Source organism: Eumetopias jubatus, unplaced genomic scaffold (genome assembly GCF_037043125.1).
Source record: "Eumetopias jubatus isolate StellerSeaLion01/CBP00866 unplaced genomic scaffold, mEumJub1_p1.0 scaffold_7, whole genome shotgun sequence".
NCBI lineage: Eukaryota > Metazoa > Chordata > Mammalia > Carnivora > Otariidae > Eumetopias > Eumetopias jubatus.
The window spans coordinates 15,983,454-16,001,432 of NW_028274813.1; positions in this window are offsets into that span (position 1 = coordinate 15,983,454).

A 17,979-nucleotide genomic window follows, 5' to 3' on the forward strand; every position below is an offset into this window, starting at 1 on the left:
ACACCCGTCAGAATGGCTAAAATTAACAAGTCAGGGAACGACAGATGTTGGCGGGGACGTGGAGAAAGGGGAACCCTCCTACACTGTTGGTGGGAATGCAAGCTGGTGCAACCCCTCTGGAAAACAGTATGGAGGTTCCTGAAACAGTTGAAATTAGAGCTACCGTTCGATCCAGCAATTGCACTACTGGGTATTTACCACAAAGATACAAATGTAGGGACCCGAAGGGGTACGTGTACCCCAATGTTTATAGCAGCAATGTCCACCATAGCCAAACTGTGGAAAGAGCCAAGATGTCCATCGACAGATGAATGGATAAAGAAGATGTGGTATATATACACAATGGAATATTATGCAGCCATCAAAAGGAATGAGATCTTGCCATTTGCAACGACGTGGATGGAACTGGAGGGTGTTATGCTGAGTGAAATAAGTCAATCAGAGAAAGACATGTATCACATGACCTCACTGATATGAGGAATTCTTAATCTTAGGAAAGAAACTGAGTGTTACTGGAGTGGTTGGGGGTGGGAGGGATGGGGTGGCTGGGTGATAGACATTGGGGAGGGTATGTGCTACGGTGAGCACTGTGAATTGTGCAAGACTGTTGAATCACAGTTCTGTACTTCTGAAACAAATAACGCAACATATTTTAAGAAAAAAGAAAAAGAAGATAACAGGAGAGGAAGAAAAGGGGAGTATGTCAGAGGGGGAGACGAACCATGAGAGATGATGGACTCTGAAAAACAAACTGAGGGTTCTAGAGGGGAGGGGGGTAGGGGGATGGGTTAGCCTGGTGATGGGTATTGAGGAGGGCACGTTCTGCATGGAGCACTGGGTGTTATGAACAAACAATGAATCATGGAATACTGCACCAAAAACTAATGATGTAATATATGGTGATTAACATAACAATAAAAAAAAAAGTTTAGTACAAAAAAAAAAATGATCAGAAAAATTTTCTTCCGTATTAGTGCTGTAATTGCACTTAAGGAGAATATAGAAGGATTAATTAATTTCACTGCTCAATAGGAGTTTGATTCTGGCTTTAAAAGCTAAAATTGGAAGTAAAACCTGGAGTTGATAATGGCATTCGAGTTTTCTAATCAATTACTGTCTCTAAACCTATTCAGCACCGTGGTTCCAAAGAATGAAAAGAGATGACACATCTTCCAGAAGTGAAATGAAGTGATAATTGATGTTACTAATCAAGCATCTTATTCCTGAAACATTTTAAGTTTTTAAAAAAATTTCTTCTAGACTGCTCAGAGGATTTTTAATATCTGTATTATATTATAACATATACATATATATTATATTATGTATATTATTTGTGTATTAGATTTATTATGTGTATATGTGTGATATAGATCTGTGTATGCATGCATCTATTTAATTTATATATAACATATATATTTGTGTGCCAGTTTTGGTCATCGGACTGGAGAGAATTCTAACTTGGTACAAATTACAATTCCCACTGGGTGTTTGGAAAGCCACAAGACTATAGTTTTGAGATTAGCTATGATTGGGCCTGATGACCTTGACTCCCACTCCCTCAAAGATAGTGAACCACTAGCTCTGTCTCACGTGTGCCTATTTTTAATGGAAATAAAGAGTGTCAAGGGAACTAGAGTTTGAGGAGAACATGCCGTTTGCCATTGAACAATTGCCTATTTTGATCTTCTAGGATTTAACAGAAAAAAAATAGTTGGAGTGTTGTTCATTCCAACCAAATTTCAGATTTTCTCCCCTCCAGGTCCTTGTAAGATTCTGAGATTCTAGGTGTCTTATTATATAAGACCCAAAATAATCTGGGCTTCCTATAGATGAAAGAGTTATTTTCTGTGTAACTCTATATACTTTGTTAAATGTGTAAAAATAACAATGCCATAAAACATATGAGCTACATCTTAGGGGAACATGGGGAATAGGAAATTTCCTTAGTCTTGATCTGACACGTGTACCTGTAACTGCTGTCTTCAGTTGGAGGACTGGTAGAGGACAAACATATTCAAGCCATCTGTTGATGGAATGACCCAACTGATTGCATGACTGATTCGACCAATGACAGAATGATTTGAACAACAAATAGATCTGTAAATCATTTTATTTCTGGGAAAGTTTTGAATGCTAAGAAGCATTCTGAAGACTGATTATGAGTGTACCCTGCTTACCTAGTGAATTTAGAATGATTTTAACCAATCACAAACTTGTATAGTAATAGTGTGTATTTTGAGGGCTTTAAAAATAATCTTTCTTATGTGATTATTTAGGTGATTTTCCCCTTTATTTGTAGGTTGTTTGTATGTGCATCTGAATGTTGTATGTGCATCTGTATGTGTGCATGTTTGTGTGTTGGGAAATATGAGTAAGAATTGAACCTATTTAGTTTTCAAAAATCATTGAAGAGACAGACTCATCTCAAGTTTTAGGTTTCTAACATAAATACATTTTATAGACAATACATTACTTGTAGGGAGTAGAATGGATATTCTTCTTTGGGGATTACTTACTGATTTTCTTTAGACTTTAACAATATACAATACTTTATTGCTTAGTTTTAAGCAAATCTAAATCTATAGTAGGTTATACAAGCACAAGGTGGATATAAATATATATAGAGAGAGGCATAATCCAGAATACATGCCATGGTCATAATGAGAACTTGTAGAAATGCTCACTTTAGATGATCCTTGTTAATCAGTGCAGCAGAGATGTGAAGAAACAGAATGATCTTATATTTCCTCAATACTCAATTCTTAGGATAACTTATTTGTATTTTAGCTTTCAAGTAGGTTAACCTAGAAGCGATTGTATTTTTTCAAATTTTATAATGGATAATGGTCATGGTCAAATTTTAAGACAGAGAACTAGTAATGTTAATTATGAACCCTGACTCTGATAGCAATCTGTTTCTTTTAAAAAGTTATTTGATCTAACTTTTGAAATTAAAAATAGAAATATGCATATTTTTACGCACATCATGATATATAATCTACATCAAACAAGACAAAAATGCCTTGGGAACATAATATATATTGGAACAAACATGTCTACTACTTAAGTGCTTTTAGAGTGTTTTTCCTGATTTGGACAGAAATAGAACAGTTCCTAATGAACAGAAATATGCGACCATATTTGCTGGCTTTTCTTCCCTTTTATGTTTATGTGCATTTCATTTCTTTGAAAGTCCCACGAGACTCTGATCCTCACTTCCCTCAATGACTTCTATACACTGTAAAGGATGCTCTTCGTGAAGTGTGAAATTCATGGCTTATCTGTGTAATAAGTGAAAATGAAAGACTGTTATATATCCTCAATGTTGTTGGATTATTTTTTAAGTGATGAAATACAGGTTATGTCTACAGGGTGTTACCTCTTTTTCTACATTTTACACACGTTACCTTTGTGCTACAGCAAAGTACACAGAATGTGTGTTAATTTTTCCAATGAAAAAAAAAAACTGAAACTTAGCAATGGTAAGCCAAAATCTGTATGATTACTAGGTCTTTGGCAAAGTTTACAGGTGGAATTAGGATTCCTAATTCTGTCTGCTTTCCACTGTCACACATTTATCTGGCAGCTAATGAGAATCTGTGTCAGTGCTGATCTTTTATACAACAGTGACTAGGCTGAGGCCCTAATAAACCGGTTGAGGGAACAGACCTGAGAAAGATGTATAAACATCCAAACCAAAGCAAGGGACGCATAAACTAAGTGTTGGTAGAGTCGGGGAAATCTTTACTGAGTGATTTTCGAGGGGGTCCTTGGAGAACTCCAGAAGGTGGAAAGAAACCTTGATTCTTTCTCCCCCGTCCACATATCCAACCTATTAACATCTCCCTCCACTCCGTCCCTTGAGTGTGTATGAAATCCAAGCCTTTCTCTTCACCTCACGTCTGCTACCCTAGTCCAGGGCATCACGAACTCTGCCCTGGCATCTTCCAGACAGCTCCCCCACACTTAACCCTGATCATCGTCCATCAGTGGTTGTTAGCAACGTCTGTGGCAACATCATGGTGAATCAGGCCACCCTCTCCATGTCATCTTTCGGTGACTTTCCAACACTCTTAGGATAAGGTTCAACCCTCATTGTGCCTACAAAGCCCTGCACGATCTGCCTCTGATGCTTTTACATCCTCATGCAACACCATGTTCCTCCTAGCTTGTTCTCCCACCAAATTCTTTTCTATCAGTTCTTTCAAACACTGAGACCAAATATGATGGTCAAGTTTGTGTCAACTTGACTGGGCCACAGGGTCTACATATTTGGTCAAATATTATTTTGGATGTTTTTGTGAGAGTATTTTTTAGATCTGATTAACAGTTCAATTGGTAGACTTTGACTAGGACAGTACCCTCTGTAATGTGGTGGGCCGCACCTAATCAGTTGAAGGCCTTAAGAGAAAAAAAGACTTCCCGTGAACGAGAAAGAATCCTGTCAGCATAGTGACTTCAGACCTGAGTTTCAACACTGACTCTTTCCTGAATTTCCAGCCTGCTGGCCTACTCTGCAGATTGTAGGCTCACTAAGCCTCTACAAAGTACTGTGAGCCAGTATTTTAAATTTTCCCTCTATTTCTTTCTTTCTCATTTTATATACAGATTATAGATCTAGATACAGATACAGATATGTATATATGTATATATAGACACATACATATACACACATACACACACTCTGTTAATTCTCTTTCTGCTCTTCTGAGAACTCTTATTACACATACCTCAAGACCTTTGTGTGGCTCTCATTTTAGGAAACCCTTGTATCAAACCCCTCATCATTCAGGTTTCAGCTTAAATGCCTTTATGTTTTCCCTGACCCTTTAATCACAAGGAGATTTTTTTTTTAAGTTCACTTTATAACACCCTTTGCTTTTGCCTCCTAGTATATGCGATAATTTGTAGTCATATATTTATTTGTGTAATTATGTGTTTCCCATCTGTATTTCACATGGGAGCACTGTTTCTCAACCTCTTTGTCATCATCACCCGTAAGGACCCTCTGTAGACACTTTTTTCTCTAAACACCTACCACCACAAATATACTATCTGTTTATATGTACTGTGTGTATACACAAAGAGAGAAAGTTTTTTTTGCCCCTAACGACCAATTTTCAGCCCCTCGGGGATGATATCACCGGTGCTGGGAAGTGTGCGGTACAATGTAAGCTCCACGGTAGGCCGTTGCTTCTCCCTTTCTCCCCTGGACACCCACCGCCAGGCCTGATGCTACAACTTAGCAAGTGCTCAATAAAGGTGCATTGAATAGACTGAATAAAGGAATTGGCTGCCTGGGAAGAGCATCCAGGAGCCAGCACCTGTGGGTGCTGCTTCTATATTTGCCACCTGTGGTCTCAGACAAACCTCTTCACTCTCATCTCCTCATTTTTAAAGTGGGAATAGTAACAGCTCCTAAATCATGGTATATTATGAGGGTGAGGCGAGATACTCTATGCAAAGGGCTTAGTAGAGTGCCTAATGTAGTCAGTGCTAAATAATATGCAAAGAGGGGCGCCTGGGTGGCTCAGTCATTAAGCGTCTGCCTTCGGCTCAGGTCATGATCCCGGGGTCCTGGGAGCGAGCCCCTCATCAGGCTCCCTGCTCGGCGGGAAGCCTGCTTCTCCCTCTCCCACTCCCTCTGCTTGTGTTCCCTCTCTCTCTGTGTCTCTGTCAAATAAATAAATAAAATCTTAAAAAAAATTAAAAAAATAAATAATATGCAAAGAAAAGTAGCTACCTTTGCCAGGTGGTATATGTGTGTGATGTTAGGAAAAGCTCAGGGTTGAGAAGAATGTTATGATCCACACCATCTCTACCATATTTCCCCAATTTAGAGCTGCCATTTTTCAGTCAATAACCCTAAGTAAATACCTGGATTTCCCAAAATGAGATGCTTAGGACCCATACCTGTTCTGAATATTTCTTTTTTTTTTTTTTAAATGTTACTGTTTTGAGAGCGAGAGAGAGAGTGCACTAGCAGGAGGAACTGACTGCCCCACCCAGGCACCCCTGTTCTGAATATTTATTATAGGGAGAAGTCAATGTGCTGGGGACTAAGGGGGCAGTTCAGCGAGATGTGGAAGGACTTCTGATCACTGATCCCCGGGAAGTCACTCAAAGGCACTCATTCTCAGTTTTCTCTTCTGTAAAATAATGATGATAATGGTATCTGTCTTCCTGATTTATTTTGAGGCTTAAAGAAGGAGGAAATTAAAGTCTCTTGTAAAAGTAAAGTATGTTTGTGTTTGTAGTAACAAGATTACTCCTTATCTGATTGCTTGGTATGTGCCAACTTTGTGCTAAACTGATGGAGAAACATCTGTTTAATTAATCCTCACCATACCCTGTCAGGAAGGTATAATCATTTTATACTTGAGGACACTGAGGCTGGGGAAGATTTAGTTACTTGCTCAAAATCACATCGCCAGTAAAGGACAGAATCAAGATTTTTCCCTGGAGGGAGGTGCATGCCAGGGCCCACCTTGAAAATCACTACTTTTCGCTATGATTCTAACCATCACTGAGATGTTACAGGCATTTTGCTAACTGCTTTACCTTCATTTTAAAATTTAACTCACACAGCAGTTTTATGACTTGGGTGTTCTTAGTAATTTCTGTATAACAGATGAGGAAATTGAGACAGGAATGTGACAGTTAATTTTATGTGTCAACTTGACAAGGCGATTGGGTGCCCTGACATTCTGTCAAACATTCTTTCTGGTGTTTCCCCGAAGGGTATTTTTGGATGAGATTAACATTTAAATAGGTGGACCAAATAAAGCAAATCCCTGCTCCTTAAGGTGGGCCTCATCCAATCAGCGGAAGGCCTGACTAGAGCAAAAAGGCCAACCCTCCCTAGAGTGAGATGGAATTCCTCTTGCCTAACTGCCTTCATACTGGGACATAAACTTTTTCCTGCCTTTAGACTCGGACCGAAACATCAGCTCTTCCTGAGTGTGAAGGCTCTGGGTTTCCTTTGGGTCTCCATGTACTCTTCTGAGTCTCCTGCTTGCTGACTCACCCTGCAGTTCTGGGGTCTGGTCAGCCTCCATCACTTCATCAGCCAATTCCTTATAATAAATCTTTTTCTGTATATGGAAATCTCTCTCTCTCTCTCTCTCTCTCTCTCTCTCTCTATATATATATATATATATATATGTGAGATTAAAAATCAGATGAAGATGAGAAAGAGGAAAATAATTCTGATTCCCTAAAAAAATATATTTCTCCTTGGCGGAGCAAGATGGCGGAGGAGTAGGAGACCTAGATTTCGTCTGGTCTCAGGAATTCAGCTGAATAGGGATCAAACCATTCTGAACACCTATGAACTCAACAGGAGATCGAAGAGGAGAGTAGCAACAACTCTCTGAACAGAGAAGCGACCACTTACTGGAAGGTAGGACGTGCGGAGAAGTGAATCCGAGGCGATATTCGGGAGGATAGACGGCGGGGGAGGGGGCCTCTGTCAGCCGCTTCTGGCAAGTGCTAGAGCCGCGGAGCACAAAATCGGACCTTTTAGAAGTCGGCTCCGCTGAGGGTCGTCGCTCCAGTGGCTAAGCGGGGGTGGAACCCTCGCGGGACAGTGGGGTCTCAGGACCCTTGGGGTCACAGAAAGACCGGGGGAGCCTGAGTGCGCCAGAGCTCCCAGGTATCGGAGCGGGGAAGCCGGGTGCAGAGACGGAGCTGAGGCGCGGGCTCTCAGCTCGGGGTGGCCATAAACCGTGATCCGCGGCCCAGTCGGGCCACTGCTCCTGCAGCAGGGACCCAACAGGCGGCAGATCCGGGGAGACTCCCCTTCCTTCCCGGGGAGGAGTGGCGCAGGAACGCACCGCAGGGATCTGCTGGGTTTGGAGACTCCACACGGGGTCGGGTGCCAGAGATACAACAGCTCGGTCACAGGCCGGGTGAGCACGGAGTGCGGCCGGAGACCGGGGAGACGGGAGTGACTGCTTTTCTCTGGGGGCGGACTGAGGAGCGGGGCCCCGAGTTCTCAGCTCCTCCGGGTGGAGATTGGGAGGCCACCGTTTTCACTCTAGTCCTCCAAGGCTGTACGGAGAGCTTGCAGGGAACAAAATCTCCTGAGATCAAACCCGAGCAGCTTGCTTAGCCCGGACGGACAAGGGCGGGGCAATTCAGCCTCCGGCAAAGACATTTGGAAACCACGGCAACAGGCCCCTCCCCCAGAAGATCAGCACGAACAGCCAGCAAGCCAAGACCAAGTTTACCGATCAAGGAGAACGGGAGAACTCCAGTGCTAGGGGAATACTGCACATAGAATTCATGGCTTTTTTTTACCATGATTCATTAGTTCATCAAAGTTAATTTTTGTTAACTGTTTTTTTTTCTTTTTCTTTTTCCCTTTTTCAACCAACATCTTATCAATCTCTTTTTTAAAAAAAATTTTTTTTTATTTTTCATTTTTAGAGTCATATTTTATCCCTTCATAGTAGTTACCCTTATTTTTGGCATATATATATAAGTTGTTCTCTCTTTAAAATTTTGAGATACAGTTTCTTCTGACAGATAAAAATATACCCTAAATCACTAGTGTATGGTTCTGTTCTAGTCTCCTGCCTGATCACATTCTCTCCCTTTTTTCTTTTTTTTTTTTAAATCTTCTTTCTTTTTTCAAACAACTTCTTATCAAGTCCTTTTATAAAATCTTTTATAATTTACATCTTTACAGTCATCTTCTATCCCTTCATTGTATCAACCCTTATTTTGTACATATATGTCTTTCTTCCTTTAAAATTTTAGGAGGCACTTTTTTCTAACAGACCAAAATACGCCCAAAATCTAGTGTGTGGCACTGATCTATGCACTAGCCTGATCATATTTGATCACATTCTGCTTTTTTTTGTATTGTTCTGTTTTTGTTTTTATCTTTTTTTTTCTTTTTTTTTTTCTCTTTCTTTTTTCTTTCTTTCCCTTTCTTTTCCCCTGGTTTCAGGTCTTTTCTGATTTGTATACAGTATATTTGCTGCGGACGTTGTAAACCTGTTAGCATTTTGTTCTCTCATTCATCTATTCTCCTCTGGACAAAAAATGACAAGACGAAAAAAATCACCTCAGCAAAAAGAACAAGAGGTAGTACCGTCAGCCAGGGACCTACTCAATACGGACATTAGTACGATGTCGGACCTAGAGTTCAGAATCATGACTTTAAAGATACTAGCTGGGCTTGAAAAAAGCGTGGAAGTTATTAGAGAAACCCTTTCTGGAGAAATAAAAGAACTAAAATCTAACCAAGTCGAAATCAAAAAGGCTATTGATGAGGTGCAATCAAAAATGGGGGCACTAAATGCTAGGATAAATGAGGCAGAAGAGAGAATCAGTGATATAGAAGACCAAATGATGGAAACTAAAGAGGCTGAGAAAAAGAGGGAGAAACAACTACAGGATCACGAGGGCAGAATTCGAGAGATAAGCGATTCGATAAGACGAAACAACATTAGAATAATTGGGATCCCAGAAGAAGAAGAAAGAGAGAGAGGGGCAGAAGGTATATTGGAGCAAATAATAGCAGAGAACTTCCCTAATGTGAGGAAGGAAACAGGCATCAAAATCCAGAAGGCACAGAGAACCCCTCTCAAAATCAATAAAAATAGGTCAACACCCCGACATCTAATAGTAAAACTTACGAGTCTCAGAGACAAAGAGAAAATCCTGAAAGCAGCTCGGGAGAAGAGATATGTAACCTACAATGGTAAAAATATTAGATTGGCAACAGACCTATCCACAGAGACCTGGCAGGCCAGAAAGGACTGGCAAGATATCTTCAGAGCACTAAACGAGAAAAATATGCAGCCAAGAATACTATATCCAGCTAGGCTGTCATTGAAAATAGAAGGAGAGATAAAAAGCTTCCAGAACAAACAAAAACTAAAGGAATTTGCAAACACGAAACCAGCCCTCCAAGAAATATTGAAAGGGGTCCTCTAAGCAAAGAGAGAGCCTAAAAGCAGCAAAGATCATAAAGGAACACAGACAACATACAGTAACAGTCACCTTACAGGCAATACAATGGCACTAAATTCATACCTTTCAATAGTTACCCTGAATGTAAATGGGCTGAATGCCCCAATCAAAAGACACAGGCTATCAGATTGGATTAAAAAACAAGACCCATCCATATGCTGTCTGCAAGAGACTCATTTTAGACCCAAAGACACCCCCAGATTGAAAGTGAGGGGGTGGGAAACAGTTTACCATGCTAATGGACACCAAAAGAAAGCTGGGGTGGCAATCCTTATATCAGACAAATTACATTTTAAAACAAAGACTGTAATAAGAGATGAGGAAGGACACTATATCCTACTTAAAGGGTCTATCCAACAAGAAGATCTAACAATTGTAAATATCTATGCCCCGAACATGGGAGCAGCCAATTATATAAGGCAATTAATAACAAAAGCAAAGAAACACATTGACAACAATACGATAATAGTGGGGGACTTTAACACCCCCCTGACTGAAATGGACAGATCATCTAAGCAAAAGATCAACAAGGAAATAAAGACTTTAAATGACACACTGGACCAAATGGACTTCACAGACATATTCAGAACATTCCATCCCAAAGCAATGGAATACACATTCTTCTCTAGTGCCCATGGGACATTCTCCAGAATTGATCACATCCTAGGTCACAAATCAGGTCTCAACCGGAACCAAAATATTGGGATCATTCCCTGCATATTTTCAGACCACAATGCTTTGAAACTAGAACTCAATCACAAGAGGAAAGTCGGAAAGAACTCAAATACATGGAGGCTAAAGAGCATCCTACTAAAGAATGAATGGGTCAACCAGGAAATTAAAGAAGAATTAAAAAAATTCATGGAAACCAATGAAAATGAAAACACAACTGTCCAAAATCTTTGGGATACAGCAAAGGCAGTCCTGAGAGGAAAGTATATAGCAATACAAGCCTTTCTCAAGAAACAAGAAAGGTCTCAAATACACAATCTAACCCTACACCTAAAGGAGCTGGAGAAAGAACAGCAAATAAAGCCTAAACCCAGCAGGAGAAGAGAAATCATAAAGATCAGAGCAGAAATCAATGACCTAGAAACCAAAAGAACAGTAGAACAGATCAACGAAACTAGGAGCTGGTTCTTTGAAAGAATGAACAAGATTGATAAACCCCTGGCCAGACTGATCAAAAAGAAAAGAGAAATGACCCAAATCAACAAAATCATGAATGAAAGAGGAGAGATCACCACCAACACCAAAGAAATACAAACAATTATAAGAACATATTACGAGCAACTCTATGCCAGCAAATTAGATAACCTGGAAGAAATGGGTGCATTCCTAGAGATGTAATCAACTACCAAAACTGAACCAGGAAGAAATAGAAAACCTGAACAGACCTATAACCACTAAGGAAATGGAAGCAGTCATCAAAAATCTCCCAACAAACAAAAGCCCAGGGCCCTGATGGCTTCCCAGGGGAATTCTATCAGACATTTAAAGAAGAATTAATACCTATTCTCCTGAAACTGTTCCAAAAAATAGAAATGGAAGGAAAACTTCCAAATTCATTTTATGAGGCCACCATTACCTTGATCCCAAAACCAGTCAAAGATCCCATGAAAAAGGAGAATTACAGACCAATATCCTTGATGAACATGGATGCAAAAATTCTCACCAAAATACTAGCCAATAGGATCCAACAGTACATTAAAAGGATTATTCACCACGACCAAGTGGGATTTATCCCTGGGCTGCAAGGCTGGTTCAACATCCGCAAATCAATCAACGTGATACAATACATTAACAAAAGAAAGAACAAGAATCATATGATCCTCTCAATAGATGCAGAAAAAGCATTTGACAAAGTACAGCATCCTTTCTTGATCAAAACTCTCCAGAGTATAGGGATAGAGGGTACATACCTCAATATCATAAAAGCCATCTACGAAAAACCTACAGCGAATATCATTCTCAATGGGGAAAAGCTGAGAGCTTTCCCCCTAAGGTCAGGAATGCGGCAGGGATGTCCACTCTCACCACTGCTATTCAACATAGTATTAGAAGTCCTAGCCACAGCAATCAGACAACAAAAAGAAATCAAAGGCATCCAAATCGGCAAAGAGGAAGTCAAACTCTCACTCTTTGCAGATGATATGATACTTTATGTGGAAAACCCAAAAGACTCCACCCCAAAACTGCTAGAACTCATACAGGAATTCAGTAAAGTAGCAGACTATAAAATCAATGCACAGAAATCAGTGGCATTCCTATACACCAACAACAAGACAGAAGAGAGACAAATCAAGGAGTCGATCCCATTCACAATTGCACCCAAAACCATAAGATACCTAGGAATAAATTTAACGAAAGAGGCAAAGGATCTGTACTCAGAAAACTATAGAATACTCAGGAAAGAAATTGAAGAAGACACAAAGAAATGGAAAAACGTTCCATGCTCATGGATTGGGAGAACCAACATTGTGAAGATGTCAATGCTACCTAGAGCAATCTACACATTCAATGCAATCCCCATCAAAATACCATCCACTTTTTTCAAAGAAATGGAACAAATAATCCTAAAATTTGTATGGAACCAGAAGAGACCCCGAATAGCCAGAGGAATCTTTAAAAAGAAAAGCAAAGCTGGCAGCATCACAATTCCGGACTTCCAGCTCTATTACAAAGCTGTCATCATCAAGACAGTATGGTACTGGCACAAAAACAGACACATAGATCAATGGAACAGAATCGAGAGCCCAGAAATGGACCCTCAACTCTATGGTCAACTTATCTTTGACAAAGCAGGAAAGAATGTCCAGTGGAAAAAAGACAGTCTCTTCAACAAATGGTGTTGGGAAAATTGGACAGCCACATGCAGAAGAATGAAACTGGACCATTTCCTTACACCACACACAAAAATAGACTCCAAATGGTTGAAAGACCTAAACGTGAGACAGGAGTCCATCCAAATCCTAAAGGAGAACACAGGTAGCAACCTCTTCGACCTCAGCCGCAGAAACTTCTTCCTAGAAACATCACCAAAGGCACAGGAAGCCAGGGCAAAAATGAACTCTTGGGATTTCTTCAAGATAAAAAGCTTTTGCACAGCAAAAGAAACAGTCCACAAAACCAAAAGACAACTGACAGAATGGGAGAAGATATTTGCAAATGACATATCAGATAAAGGGCTAGTATCCAAAATCTATAAAGAACTTATCAAACTCAACACCCAAAGAACAAATAATCCAATCAGAAATGGGCAGAAGACATGAACAGACATTTTTCCAAAGAAGACATCCAAATGGCCAACAGGCACATGAAAAAGTGCTCAACATCACTCGGCATCAGGGAAATCCAAATCAAAACCTCAATGAGATACCACCTCACACCCGTCAGAATGGCTAAAATTAACAAGTCAGGGAACGACAGATGTTGGCGGGGATGTGGAGAAAGGGGAACCCTCCTACACTGTTGGTGGGAATGCAAGCTGGTGCAACCCTCTGGAAAACAGTATGGAGGTTCCTCAAACAGTTGAAATTAGAGCTACCATTCAATCCAGCAATTGCACTACTGGGTATTTACCCCAAAGATACAAATGTAGGGACCCGAAGGGGTACGTGCACCCCAATGTTTATAGCAGCAATATCCACAATAGCCAAACTGTGGAAAGAGCCAAGATGTCCATCGACAGATGAATGGATAAAGAAGAGGTGATATATATACACAATGGAATATTATGCAGTCATCAAAAGGAATGAGATCTTGCCATTTGCAACGACGTGGATGGAACTGGAGGGTGTTATGCTGAGTGAAATAAGTCAATCAGAGAAAGACATGTATCATATGACCTCACTGATATGAGGAATTCTTAATCTCAGGAACAAACTGAGGGTTGCTGGAGTGGTCGGGGGTGGGAGGGATGGGGTGGCTGGGTGATGGACATTGGGGAAGATATGTGCTACGGTGAGCGCTGTGAATTGTGTAAGACTGTTGAATCACAGATCTGTACTTCTGAAACAAATAACGCAACATATTTTAAGAAAAAAGAAAAAGAACAAGATAGCAGGAGAGGAAGAATGGAGGGGAGTAAGTCAGAGGGGGAGACGAATCAGGAGAGATGATGGACTCTGAAAAACAAACTGAGGTTTCTGGAGGGGAGGAGGGTGGGGGGATGGGTCAGCCTGGTGATGGGTATTGAGGAGGGCACATTCTGCATGGAGCACTGGGTGTTATGAACAAACAATGAATCATGGAACAGTACACCAAAACAAATTATGTAATATATGGTGATTAACATAACAATAAAAAAATTAAAAAAAATATTTCTCCTTTATATAACACCCTAAATAATAAAAAATTGGGTTATGTGTCTAGTATAATATGTATATATATGTGTGTGTGTGTGTACATACACACACAGACTATGGGCACATATGTATATATGGAACATATCATTATGTGTGATTTTATATATATATATATATATGCACATAGATTGGTCTATATAGAAACGTATATATATTTATATGTATGTATATAACAAAAAGGCAATATTTTCCAAAATTTTTACTCTTCTTTTACATATATTAAAACAGGAATGATATACTTGGCAAACAAAGATAGCAAGGCTAGTTATGTGATATTTATGTTTTATCTCATTCCCTATAAGGAAAAAGTCAGGTGGTTAATGCCTCTTTTCAATGTATGCTCTCAGAGAGCTCATCCTTTGGAATAAAGAAAAAAAAAACCAAACCCACAGTCAAAGAAGTTTGGCATTAATGGCAAGGAGATAGTGCTCTGCTCTTCTGTAAACAAGGTAATGCAGAAGCTCCAGAACTACATTTTATCTGTCAAGAAAGCAAAGATGCAAAGAGAAAAAGTGGTTCACTATTAAACTGAGAAGTTCAGATCAGTAGTGTTGTATCATGGAATAACCGGCCCTTCAATGTATTGTCAGAAAAATGCTTTAGATTGTTAATACTGTCAACCTCCTTGACAATGGCCATCTTTCTTATCATTTAAGTAAAGTGTCATTTGCTCACTTTCGTAGTTTTTCCAACAGCTTTTAACTAGATAAAGTAATTACATATTCCCAGATAACATTCAAAATAGAGAACTCTCAGGGTTTCAGTGATGAACACCTGTAAAAGTAAATTCTTCTTCTTCCTCTTTCTTTCTTTCTTTCTTTCTTTCTTTCTTTCTTTCTTTCTTTCTTTCTTTCTTTCTTTCTTTCTTTCTTTCTCTCTCTCTCTCTCTCTTTCTTTCTTTCTTTCTTTCTTTCTTTCTTTCTTTTTCTTTCCTTCCTTCCTTCCTTCCTTCCTTCCTTCCTTCCTTCCTTCCTTCCTTCCTTCCTTCCTTCCTTCCTTCTTTCCTCCTTCCTTCCTCCCTTCCTCCCTTCCTCCCTTCCTCCCTTCTCCATTCTCAGGATGAACCTTCTCTTGGGTGATGCAGATCTATATTGATAGGGGGGAGGCATCCTTCAAATGAGCTATTAGTGGTCCAGTTTCTCCTCTGATATGACAAGTTGGGTTTTCTTCCATCTTACAGGTTGATGAGATGGGCACAGGGTAGAATAGATATTTCGAAATATGTCTGTCACATCAGAGAAGACCTAGTCAACCTTTTCATGCAGTCACAAACCTCATGCTGGCTCTTCCATTAGGAGGAAAAGAACTAGTAAATAGGTCAATTCCAGAGTTTATTGAGAGCCTGTAGGAAAGTTCTCTTCAGGAGTGTGCCTTGTGGATTTGTAATTTCCATGGCTGTGCCAAATGCATTTAAGATTATTTACTCTACTGGGGTGCCTGGATGGCTCAGTTGGTGGAGCATGTGACTCTTGAACTTGGGGTTGGGTTCAAGCCCCACATCGGGTATAGAGATTACTTAAACATAAAATCTTTTAAAAAAAAGATTATTTACTTTATTGTGAATAATTTATATTTGCAATAATCAAGGTAAAATTTTTCTTTGTATTCTCTAATCTGAAATTGTGGAATGGACAAAGATGCAAAATAGGATGGTTATTTACTTACATGCTAATGATGCCTCAGAATCCTTTAGAGCCCCTAAAGCTGGGCTCTAAGATAGTAATGTCTTATCTAAAATGCAGAATGAAATGGAATGATCATGGGGAGAAAAGGATCAATTCTGCAGACATGAAGTGACAGGTTGGCATGAAGTTGGTGCAAGTAATCTGAGATCTTCAGCAGGCACAGCTGTAGATTTCCTCCCACCTGGTGGAGCAAGATTAGGGTCTCTCTACCTCCGTGGCAAGCCTGGCACCTGATTACAAAGAACATTTATAAAAATGGTAAATGTTGCCTTAAATTCTGTGCTATGAATTTTTATTCTTGCTTATTTTTGCCTTTTTTTTTTTTAGAAAGAGCACACACGCATGTGAGCAGGGGGGATGGGCAGAGGAAGAGGGAGGGAGAGAGAGAATCTTAAGCAGGCCCAACATGGGGCTCAATCTCATGACCCTGAGATCATGACCTGAGCCAATATCAAGAGTCAGACACTTAACCAACTGAGCCACGCAGGTGCCCCTGTCTTTTTCTGAATGAGCACTGGCCTTCAGTACCTCCACTGTCTCTACTCAGTCCATTTTTGGGGTTGGGATGAGAGGTAACAGTTCTTCCAAGACAACTAGAGAGTTCCTGACTCCTACTTCTCTGGCTGTTTTCAATATCTCTGTCTCAAGAGATATCCTCAGACCATTCTGTTCTCTTACTAGAGCTGGTTAGAACTCAGATTTCAGTTGACAATGCCAGGTTCATGAGAGAAAGGTAGACATCAATTGGCGATTGTATTAAGTCTAAAATTTTACACTAGACATGCATATGTACATTTACACACATGCACATATAATGCAAGTGTGTGTTCAGTTGAGCACTATGTAACAGGCATTGTACTAATGCCTAGTAAATGAGTTATAGCAGGGGGTTTAATTAGTTAACATCTGAAAAGCACTTAGTGTGATGCCTAGCCACAGTAATGCTTATTGTTGTTACAGAGCAGGAAATGAAAACCTAAGAGGTTAGATAACTTGCCATAGCTGGTGGCTGTGTCATACAACTATTAATTGTTAAGACCCAGGTATTTTGACTCTATCACATTTTTCTACTCAGTCACTATTCTACAATAAAATGTTTATTGTACTTTGAGAAAAATAAGCACACTCCTAAGCATAGGTCAATAGTGGGTGTGGGGACTCTTTTAAGTAATTATATATTCATTCTAGATCTCCATTTATACATTTTCTAATGTTATTGTTGGTTAGCTGGTGATCAGGTTTAGGAGAAGTAGGAAGATGGTCCCTGATGGATCTGCCAATGGCGCCTGGAGTAATCTTTGTGAAATGGGACACAAGGGTGATTTGAATAATTTGAACTGAAGCTTAGGAGATAGGTTCAAATAAGGGATGCAGAAGGAAAGAAAAAAGTAGTAAAGGGATAACATGGTGAGGTGGGATTTTTTTTTTCTTTTTTTTTTTAGTTTCAGAGGTAGAATTTAGTGATTCACCAGTTGCATATAACACCCAGTGCTCATTAATTACATCGTGTGCCCACCCAACTATCCCTTCCCCCCACCCACCTCCCCTCTAGCAACCCTCAGTTTGTTCTCTATAGTTAAGAGTCTCTTATGGTTTGCCTCCCTCTCTGTCTTTATCTAATTTTATTTTTCCTTCCCTTCTCTTATGTTCATCTGGTTTGTTTCTTAAATTTCACATACGAGTGAAATCATATGGTATTGGTCTTTCTCTGACTGACTTGTTTCGCTCAGCGTAATACCCTCTAGTTCCATCCACATCATCGCAAATGGCAAGATTTCATTCTTTTTTGATGGCTGAGTATTATTCCGTTGTACATACATATATATGTGTATATATATATATATATATATATATATATATATATATATATATACACACACCACATCTTCTTTATCCATTCATCTGTTGATGGACATCCAGGCTCTTTTCATAGTTTGGCTACT